Below are 10,272 nucleotides of genomic sequence, written 5' to 3' on the forward strand. Positions count from 1 at the left end.
TGATGAAAAAGAGATGTTTCATAAGCTTCCTTTTTCAACTGAATCTTGTCACACATCTTAGAAATACTCCTGAATAAGTAAAAAGGGATGTCTATTGAGCTCTTACCAGTGAAGTGTAGTAGCAGCTTGAAATGATATGAGTAGACTTTGTTGTACCGACCTTCACATGTCAAGTACCTCTGGATGCATGTCAATAATGTAGCATAATTCTCCTTAAGATAGCTCCTTGGGACAGCTTTAGCAAGATCTTCGTCTACATATGGTGCCTTTAAGAACTCCTTACACGGACCCATATCAAACTTGAAATTCTTGAACCATTCTTGGCCACCTCTTGGGATTTCTGTGACTGTAGAAATGACTTCAGGGGAAACCGGAAACTCCAGCATGGCCACCTTTGAATTTAATCCCGTGAAGTTCACTGCAAATGCCTTGGTCACTTCTGCATGTCCACCTTTGAGTTTTTCACAGAACCGCCAACAACCAGCACCTCTGAACGCCTTTGCTACTTCCTCATCCCTGAGGGTTACATCTAATCCCTCCGGCTCTGTTCTCACACATCTACCCGAACAGTGCTCCTTTCTTTCCATGTTTCTTTGCACAATTCTACACAAGGAAATGACGGTGGTTTGCAGCACGATAACACTCTTTGGCTGTAGAAATCAGGCTCGCTTGCAGTAGTCTGTTTAGAATAAAGCTCACGCTTTTCATAGAGCAGAAGACATTCATATGTTATGAAAAACACATTATGGAATGACCACTTCCTATAACGTCCTCCAAACTGACACCTAACTCAATGAAATCAGACCTGATGGCAAAGTAATGGCTAATCATGACACGTAAATGGTGTGAGGAAACAATCATAACCGGACTCGTGACTCACCACTTCTCGGATTAGACATTCCAGGAAAAAAAAAACTAGACAACAGCCCGAAACCCCGATTTCGTAGCGCGGACAATTCAAATTTAAAGGAATGCGCTACGAAATCGCTGGCAAACGGGCCGCTACGAAAACACGCAAACATTATTTAGCAGCAGAACTGACCAATCACACTCGCGCTACGAAACTGCGCAAGTACCTAAGAGATCATACCCGCGCTGCGAAACTGCGCAAGTACCAATGACATGACATGACATAACTAACCATGATGGAAGATGACTAATGCCCTTGCCTTTACACGAATTTCATTCATAACTCTTGAATTTCAAAATTTGAAATTGACATAAGTTAACAAACTTATTTACAAGACCTCAAGACTTTATAAAAACTTATGGATAATTAACATATACATGAACTATAGATTCTAGTGATAACACCTGGATTAAAATGTTATTGTGAAAAAAGCAGGTTATGCAGCTACCTTGGTGTTCGGAGCTACGCGAACCACAAAAACTTACCGGAATGAAGGAAAAAAGGGTCCTAAATATTGCCCATTGATTTCACCTCCATGAGGTGACGAAGAGGGGATATCACAGGCTTCTCTATGAAGTTCTATTCAGTTGATAAGACAAGGATTCCTATGACTTCCACCTCCACCCACACCACCTCGAACTTCACCACCATCACTTGTGACTTCACCCATACCACCTCCACCTCCACCGCAGTTCAGTATGGCGAATTCATTGAAGCTGCCTTTGTTCAAAGGCTTGGGAAATGAGGACCTGGACCAATTCTAGTTTTTTGTGAAAGCTGTGTGGGAAGCTCAGGGCATTACAGATGACCACATGAGGAAGGTGACATTGGTTAGTGCTCTAAAGGATCACGCACTAACATGGTATATCAAGTACTCTAATGATAACCTGAATGCTGGAGTGGTAGATATCTAGACAACACTGAATAGGGAATTCAGTAGGCCTAAATCTGAAGCTCATTCTATTGTGGAGTTCAAAGAAATTGTGATGCAGCCAAGAGAGACACCTTGGGAATTAGATCAGCGGTTGAAGTACAAAATCCACGAAGCTAACATGAACCTAACAGATGGACAACATTACGAATGGTTTTTGGCTTCACTCCTGCCACACCTAAGGGTTGCGTTGTCACAACAGAAGATAATGACTCAGGCAAAGGCCTTGGAGATTGCTATGAGACTACTTGAAATGCCGATGCAAGATCCAAATCTAGGGGTAAAGAAGATCCATGTGCAGTTGAAAAATCTTTGCCTTGAGTTGCAAAGTTTGAAGCAGGACAAAATAGTTTGACCCAAGGTACGTGAGGAGGTATGGTGCCTAAAATGCGAGGGTCAGGGGCATGACAAAGATCATTTCCCGGTCTTTGAAATCTACCTAGAAAGAGGAGGGCTAATGCCTTTAAGGCCGGAATCTCAGGCAAGACCAAGTGTGGGGCCTGCATTGTGGTGCACTATATGTCAGGTAGCAGGAAAACATGCCATGGATAATTGTCATTTGTTGCAGAAGTTTGTACAGACACCGCAACAATTGTTCTGCAACATCTGTAGGTCGGTAGGGCATGATGAGCATAATTGCAGAAGCTATGAACTAATGATGGATAGAATTCTTGTATACATGGTTAAGGTATAAACCCAGCCCCCTGACTAGAGCACGGGGATGATGCGGACAATCGTTTAGGCATGCAAACAAGGATGAGGTGGGGGAGGACGTGGCATAGGTCAGGGGCAGCTGATTTTCTATAATTGCGAAGGACTAGGACACTATGCCCATGATTGCACTAACCCAACCCATCCGTCATGTAGTTATTGCACTCTATTTGACCATGAAATAGAACACTGTCCTGTGCTGATAGCAAGGATATGTGACAAAGGGGAACTACCACCTCAATTGACTCAGAATATGCAGATGATGAGGTCTGAGCTGGGTGAAGAGGATCCAACATGAATATAGTGCTCTGAAGTGGAATCACAATAGGATATGATAAGGGGAAATAACTCGACGATAGTACATGGGTTCGCAAAGCTCTGGCGAAGGAGGCTGAGTTCCATTTGGAGCGCACACATGAAACATTCATGGAAGCAAAGAAGAGCTTCGTTGAGGCCTCCACCTCAGGGAACAAGGATAAGCTTAGTCAAGAGATGGACCCTTCTATGCTTACAACCTTCCTGGAGACCTGTATGAAGTTACTGCGTGATAGCAAGGCTGTGAAGGGGCTACAGGGGATTATAAACATATGCGTCGGAATCACCTCGAGTGAGCCACATCTAGTACAAAATATTGGCAAGCATACAACAAGGATGGGACGGGATATGAGACTAACTATGTAGATAGGAGAGTATGAGATGGATCAAGTTATCTTGGACTGGGGTGAGATGCAAATGTCCTACCAAAACAAACTTGGGAGCCAATGGGGAGACCCGTGCTACAATAGTGTCCGATTCAGCTAAGGATGGTGAATCAGCAGAAGATCATTCCCATGGGGCGGCTGCAAGGGGTGACTGTAGATATTGAGGGTGTGTGCGCACTAGCTGACTTTTAGGTAATTAAAATTGTCAATGACAACAATCTTTACCCTGCACTCCTGGGAATTGATTGGGCTACTGATATGAATGGGGTAATTAATCTAATCAAGCGAAAGATAACATTTGAGAAGAAATTACTCTGCATCATAGTATCCCTAGATCTTGCTAAGGGATCACACTACACTGAACCAGTCCGCAATTATGAGAGTGATGACAATATGGACTATATCTCTAAGATAATAATGCGAGACCAAGATTGGGTGAATCCCACTGCAGATGGAAGAATTACAAGTGATCGTGAAAGTTCCCTGCACCTTGAACTCTGATGAAGAATTAAAGTGCTGGCAGATTCGGTTACATGAGGTAACTACAGAAAGTTGTAACATGATGACCCAGTCGCTGCATTGCGTGTTGTTAGAGGTAAAAAATCTGCTAGCTTATGATGGCCTAAATGATGTAGATATCCTTTTGGATGCATTTTATAGGGAGGTACCAGAAAAGAAGTGCTTCTAGGCATTGGACTGGGCTCTGCATGCTACGTCCGCAAGATGGTGGGGTACAAATAAGGGAAGCTTTGATGATTGGCGCGAATGTAGGAGGATGATGAGAATGCACTTTGGGAAGCCGAAGGTATGGATGATAGACAAGTATGATGGGCAATATGACCCAAGCGTGAACTTGGCCAAATGGGCTCAGGCCTATGGAAAGAAGCCCCAACCTGAATGGGTGCACTTATTCTGTCACATCCTAGATGTTGTCCCGATGAACTAGTACATAGAAATAGAGCTCTACCATGGTACAAGTGAATGGGATATTCTGCACGAAGGATTCATAATGACATTCAGTTTTGAAGATGGGTTTGACTGTATTAATGAAGCGCTAAAAGAGGTGAAAGCAGCAATCTTTAGGATACCGTAGGATCCTTTAGACCTAATTTAGCCTAAGTGGGTTACTCAGCCGAGTCGCATGCTAGAATGCTATAATGTAACCACTGAAGAAGAAGATGAGGATCCACGAAAGATTAACATCCCTGAAACAGAAGGTCACTGCGAGGTTAAAGGATCACAGATTGAGAATCCTAACATAACCATGCCGCTGAAAACAAAACAAGTAAACATTGGTATAGAGGTATAGCACAAATTCACGAAGATTAGAGATCACTGGGATGACACGACAGTGGATAAGGTCACTGAATTGCTCCACAAATACTAGGATCTATTCCCTACCAAGTTTATGGATCTAAAAGGGATAATCGGGGACCTAAGTGTTATGAATATTATGTTGAAGCCTGACGCGAATCCAGTTAATAAAATACCTTATCATCTCAATCTGTAGTATAAGGAGAAGGTCTGCTTAGAGCTAGATAAGATGCTTGCGGCAGGTATCATTGAGCCTATGGAAGAATCTGATTGGGTAAGCCTAATGGTGGTACAGGAGAAGAAGTAGAGGGATGAAATAAGGATATGTGTGGATCTCAAAAAGCTGAATGATGCTTGTGTACATGATCCTTTCCTGACTCTGTTCATTGATGAAGTGTTGGACAATGTAGGTGGCCAGGAAGTATATTCCTTCAATGATGGGTTCTTGGGGTACTACCAGATTAAAATTGCACTGAAAAATAAGAGCAAGACGACCTTCATGACTGAATGGGGGTGTTTTCAATGTCGTTTGGATTGAAGAATGCGCCTGCTATTTTCTCGTGCATAGTCATTGTTTCATTCAAGGAGTTTATTCATAAGTTCCTGGAAGTATACTTTGACGATTGGATTATGTTTGGGTTGGTGAAATTACATGTAGCAAGCCTGCACCTGATGTTGGATGCCTATCGAAGATATCAAATCACGCTAAATCTAAAGAAGTGTATGTTTTGTGTTGCTTTTGGGACCCTGCTGGGTCATATGGTTTGCAGACAGGTACTGATGGTATAACCCATGAAGATCGTAGCGATATTGAACTTGGAGGCACCAAGGAGTGTGAAATAGCTGCGTACTACCCTAAAACATACAGGATATTATAGAAAGTTTATCAAAGGCTATGCCCAGATCACCGCATCTATGGAAAAGTTGTTGAAAAAGGATGTCACATTCTACTGGAATGAGGACTGTAAGAAGAGCTTGGATGTATTAAAAGAAAAGATGGTCACCGCGTCAATTTTAGTCTTCCCGGATTGGAAAAAGGAGTTTCATGTACATGTTGACATGACATGTATAGCGTTGGGAGCAGTACTGACACAAGCTAGTGGGAAGACTTGGACCATCCTATAGTGTTCACAAGAAGAAGGTTATCCAAGGAAAAGAAGAACTTTTCCACCATTGAGCGTGAAGGGTTAGCTATGGTATATGCACTACAGAAGTTGAGACACTATGTGCTGGAAGGCCACTTCAAGATGTATACAGACCACTCAGCACCAAAGAACCTGGTCAATAAGCCTGTGTTGGGGGAGAGAATCTACAGGTGGTTGTTATTGTTCCAGGACTATGATTTTGAAGATATTTTGAAGCATGGATGACTGAATGCGGGACTAGACCATTTGTCATGCATCGAAACAGGGGAAGAGCCCACTAATTTGGAGGAGGGATTGCTTGATGTGAAGCTATTTGTAGTGCACATTGTAGATGGTCATTTTGAGGATATAATACACTTCCTAATGACAAGAACTGCCCTAGAGGGACACACCATCCAACAGAAGGAGTTAGTGGTGTGCACGGAAAATTTTTCTATCATTGTTGGGCATCTATACAAAATGGGGACTGATGAGATGTTGCGATGATATGTACCTGAGTTTGAGAGGAGCAACATCCTCGTGGATGCTCATGGGGGTGCTATGGGAGGACATTATGCAGGGAGAGCAACCGCACAGGAGATTCTACGCACATGGTTTGGTGGCCAACCCTCCATCAGGATTCAAAAGCATACTGCTAGGCATGCGATGTATGTCAAAGGACTAGCAGGCCATCATGGAGGGATGAGATGCCTCTGAATCCACAGATGACATTACAACCCTTTGAAAGATGGGCGATAGACTTTATGGGATCCATCCAACCATAAGAAAAAATGGGAGCGAGGTACATTATCACCACGACAGAGTATTTGACTCGTTGGGTGGAGGCACAACCTATGAAGGATTGCACAAGCACGACCATTGCAAAATTCCTCTTTGAGTATGTACTGACACGATTTTGTTGTCCAAAGATCTTGATGAGTTATTGTGTTACATACTTTCTAAATGAGACGATCAGCACACTAATGGAGGAATTTCAGTTATATCAATAGAAGAGCATGCCTTATCACCCGCAGGCTAATGAGATGGTGGAAAACTTAAATAAAGTTTTGGAGAACGTGTTGACTAAGGTTTTCAATGCTCAACAAAGTGATTGGGACCTACGCATACCTACAGTACTATGGGCTTATTGAATGACATGCAAGAAATTGACTGGAAAAACTCCCTTTAGGCTTGTCTATTGTGTTGAACGGTAATGCCTATGGAGTATATTATGCCTAGTGTGAGCATAATGGCCCTCATGGGTATGATGGATCATGGATCCCTGGAGGAAATGCTCCAACAACTAGATGAGCTTGAGGAATAAATATTTCTAGCTAGATTTCACCAATAGGTCCAAAAGTAGTGCAAAAAATCATGGCATGATCAGCACATTAAGCTGTTCACCTTTAAGGTAAATGACCTGGTTTTGTTATATGATAATAAGTTTGATAAATTTCTAGGGAAATTTAAAATGCATTTTTTAGGGCCCTATGTCATTAAGGAGCTTACTGATGAAGGAGTGGTACAACTAGTCAAATTGAATGGAGATCCCTTCCTAGGAAAGGTGAATGGCAGTTGATTGAAGCCATACACCAGCAGTTCAGCCATCTAACTAGATGAAGGTAGCATAGTCCTAGCGCTCAAGGCAGCTGAAAGGAGGTGTGAAACTATAAACTACACTGCCCGGGTTAGGGAGCTGCACAATTGGAGGATTGTGCGAAGCAAGGAATTGTCATAGGGTTGGCGGCAACACAAAGGAAGTTACGCTGCCCAGGGAGAAATTGTGTAGGTTGGCCAAAAAGTGACTGTTAAAGTCATTGTTCATGATTTGACGGTAGAAGTGTAGCCAAATGGAGTGCGCGGCCGACATTTAAGACAAAATTTATGGCTTATATCCTTGAAAATCTATCACCAATCTGAAATTAATGAAACGAATGGGCGAACGGTCGAATTTGAATTCAAAATGCCCTATAAATTAGAAGTGGTTGTCCAGTGAAAAACACTTGGCGTTTTGAGAATTGAGTTGTTGAGCTTTCAGGCACTTATGAACCGAGAATTATTCTAGGCTTTGAAAGAGACTCTAGCATTTGCAAACCTACCAGATACATTGTGAGCATTGTTGGAAAGCGTTATGTTGGCACCCGCAAAAACTATAAATACGAAGAAGTAGCAGAGGAGTCGGTGCTAGAAATGGAGATAGAGGTAGAATTAGCTACTCTAGACATGGCTAAAGTATTTGCAGAAGTCCCTAAATCACCGAGGATGCCAAGACCAAAGATGACCCAAACCAAGGAGACCACCAAGGATAAAAAGGGCAAGAAGCATGCCATACTGGTGTGCGCATCACCAAGGAGAAACCCACCAAAACCCACCACACAGGAGAAAGGCAAGGCCATAAATTTGGAGTCAGAGGAGGAAGACATTGAAGACATCCTGATGGATGATGAGGATGTGGGAGTTGAAGTGGAGGAGGTTGAAGCCCAGGGTGTGGACCCTGTTACTTGGTTTCTTGAGTATGTCCCTCTACACAAGCCCAGGACCAAGGTGTTGAAAGACATCGATGAAAGCAAGACGCCCTTGCAAACCTCTTTGCTGCTGGATGAGATTTTTTTCAAGGGACCATGCTTGACTCGGGTGCCATTGCTAAAACTTGAGGACTGGGACTTGGATGATCACGAAAAGTTACCACACCTGGACACCAAGTAGCTTATGCACCACATCATTGATACAGACACTGGAATGACCACATTGGAGCTGCGGAGGTGGCTCCAAGGAGTAGACAAGGCAGGGTTGCTTAACCTACTTTGGGTGCCCCACTACAACCACACCCTGGTGATAGTATTAGTCATCAATCAGTTGTTGTGCTTGGTGCATGATGGGTGTTTGTGGCTGGTTTTAGGTTCCTATACCAATATGAGTCATAATTTTAAATGAATAAGGTGAAGCCTTGTAATATTGTACATAACTTTTCTTTCTGTAAATATTTTCTAATATTAAAAAACTGTAAAGAGGGTTGTCCTAAAATAATAATAAAAGGACAAAATGAATGGAAAAGGTCAAAAAAGCAAGATATATGAACCCCAAAAGACAAAAAACGACCATGAAAGTGAGAAAGTCAAAATGCCACTACTATTTAATTTATGCATAATAAGATATTGTGTGTAGCTTGTTACTCGTGCCACAATCCATGGTAATCAAATTGTTTAATCTTGATTATACCATGCTTTGAATTTTATGTTTATAGTTAGTGAATAAAATCTGACCAAACAGTGTAATCTTGGCAGATCATTAGATAGGTAGAGTGAATAAAAGGAGCTCATCAATTTAATCTAAGCCCTTGGATGATATAAGGTTAGAATTAAATAGTTTACTTTGTAAAAAAAAAGAAAAATATTGATAAGAGTTTGCTAGCCTAAATGCACCCAAATAAAGTGAAGAAAAAATGGTAGGATGAGTAAATGGGTAAGTAGTAGAAAGGTTGCAGAAATATCATGTGATTACATAAAGGCACTTATGTCATTATCTTAAATGCAATTTTCAAAAATTCATAAGTAGTGGACAAAGCAAAAACAATTGTTCACAATATGGTTTACTTAACATCCCCTCATTCATTTTAACCCCTATAACGCTCACTAATTTCCCTTTCATAATAAAAATATTAATACCTAGTTCTTTAAGTCAAAGAGACTCAGAGCATTTCTCTGACTTCTGGTGGAACCAGTCCCTCGGCTTGATGACTTAAGAAGGAAAGGTGTTAAATTCGTTTGCACTTCATTCATCCCCCTCATGAAGCCCCTTTCCCTAAGGTTAAATTCTTTTTGCCTAGGAAAACCCCGTGATAAACATATTTTATGCAAAAACCCATCAAATGAATTTATCCTAAGTACTACTTGTATGGAAAGCGCATAATGTTTTGTATACCTAAGTACAATACCCCTTCTGCTCATTTCACCTCATATTAACTTTATTATATAGAATTCTCAAAAAACCCATTAGCCCGTATATGTTTAACTCCTTTATATAAAGTAATCCACCCCTTAGTTTATTTATAAACTATATGACTACCCCATATCCCATAAAATATATTAAAACCTTGCCCTCAGTCCTTAATCCTATATTAAAGCACCCCTAATAAGATTAAGTTTTAATTTAATCATATACCATCAGTGATTACACCCATTGGCCCCCCAAAAACTTTTTTGTGTAAACTGTTGTGCAACTTCACCTCCTGACCACCCTTGATCGTCCCTCCCCCACATCGAATGACTCATGTCCATATCGATCCAACTTGATGTCTGTCCTTTACCCACCCAATAAGGTGGTTTTCCTCCTGACCCTCGATGCTACGTGTCAAACGATGAATGGAATCAAGTGACCCCTCCCGAATACCGCCCGCACCACAAAAGCGGTGTGATGGCCCTCCAAACTGCTTCCTCCATATAACTAAAAAAACTACCCATTGTTCATCAATCAATGAACCCACCAAAATTAAATTTTTTTCTATATAGGCCCAACTACCCATCGTTTCACTCTTTTCACGCATTTGCTATTGTGAACTCAGAAAGTCGTTGCGACCCCTGC

Source organism: Pinus tabuliformis, chromosome J, assembly GCF_031772625.1.
Source record: "Pinus tabuliformis cultivar Carrire ecotype Pingquan chromosome J, CPIR1, whole genome shotgun sequence".
Classification (NCBI taxonomy): domain Eukaryota; kingdom Viridiplantae; phylum Streptophyta; class Pinopsida; order Pinales; family Pinaceae; genus Pinus; species Pinus tabuliformis.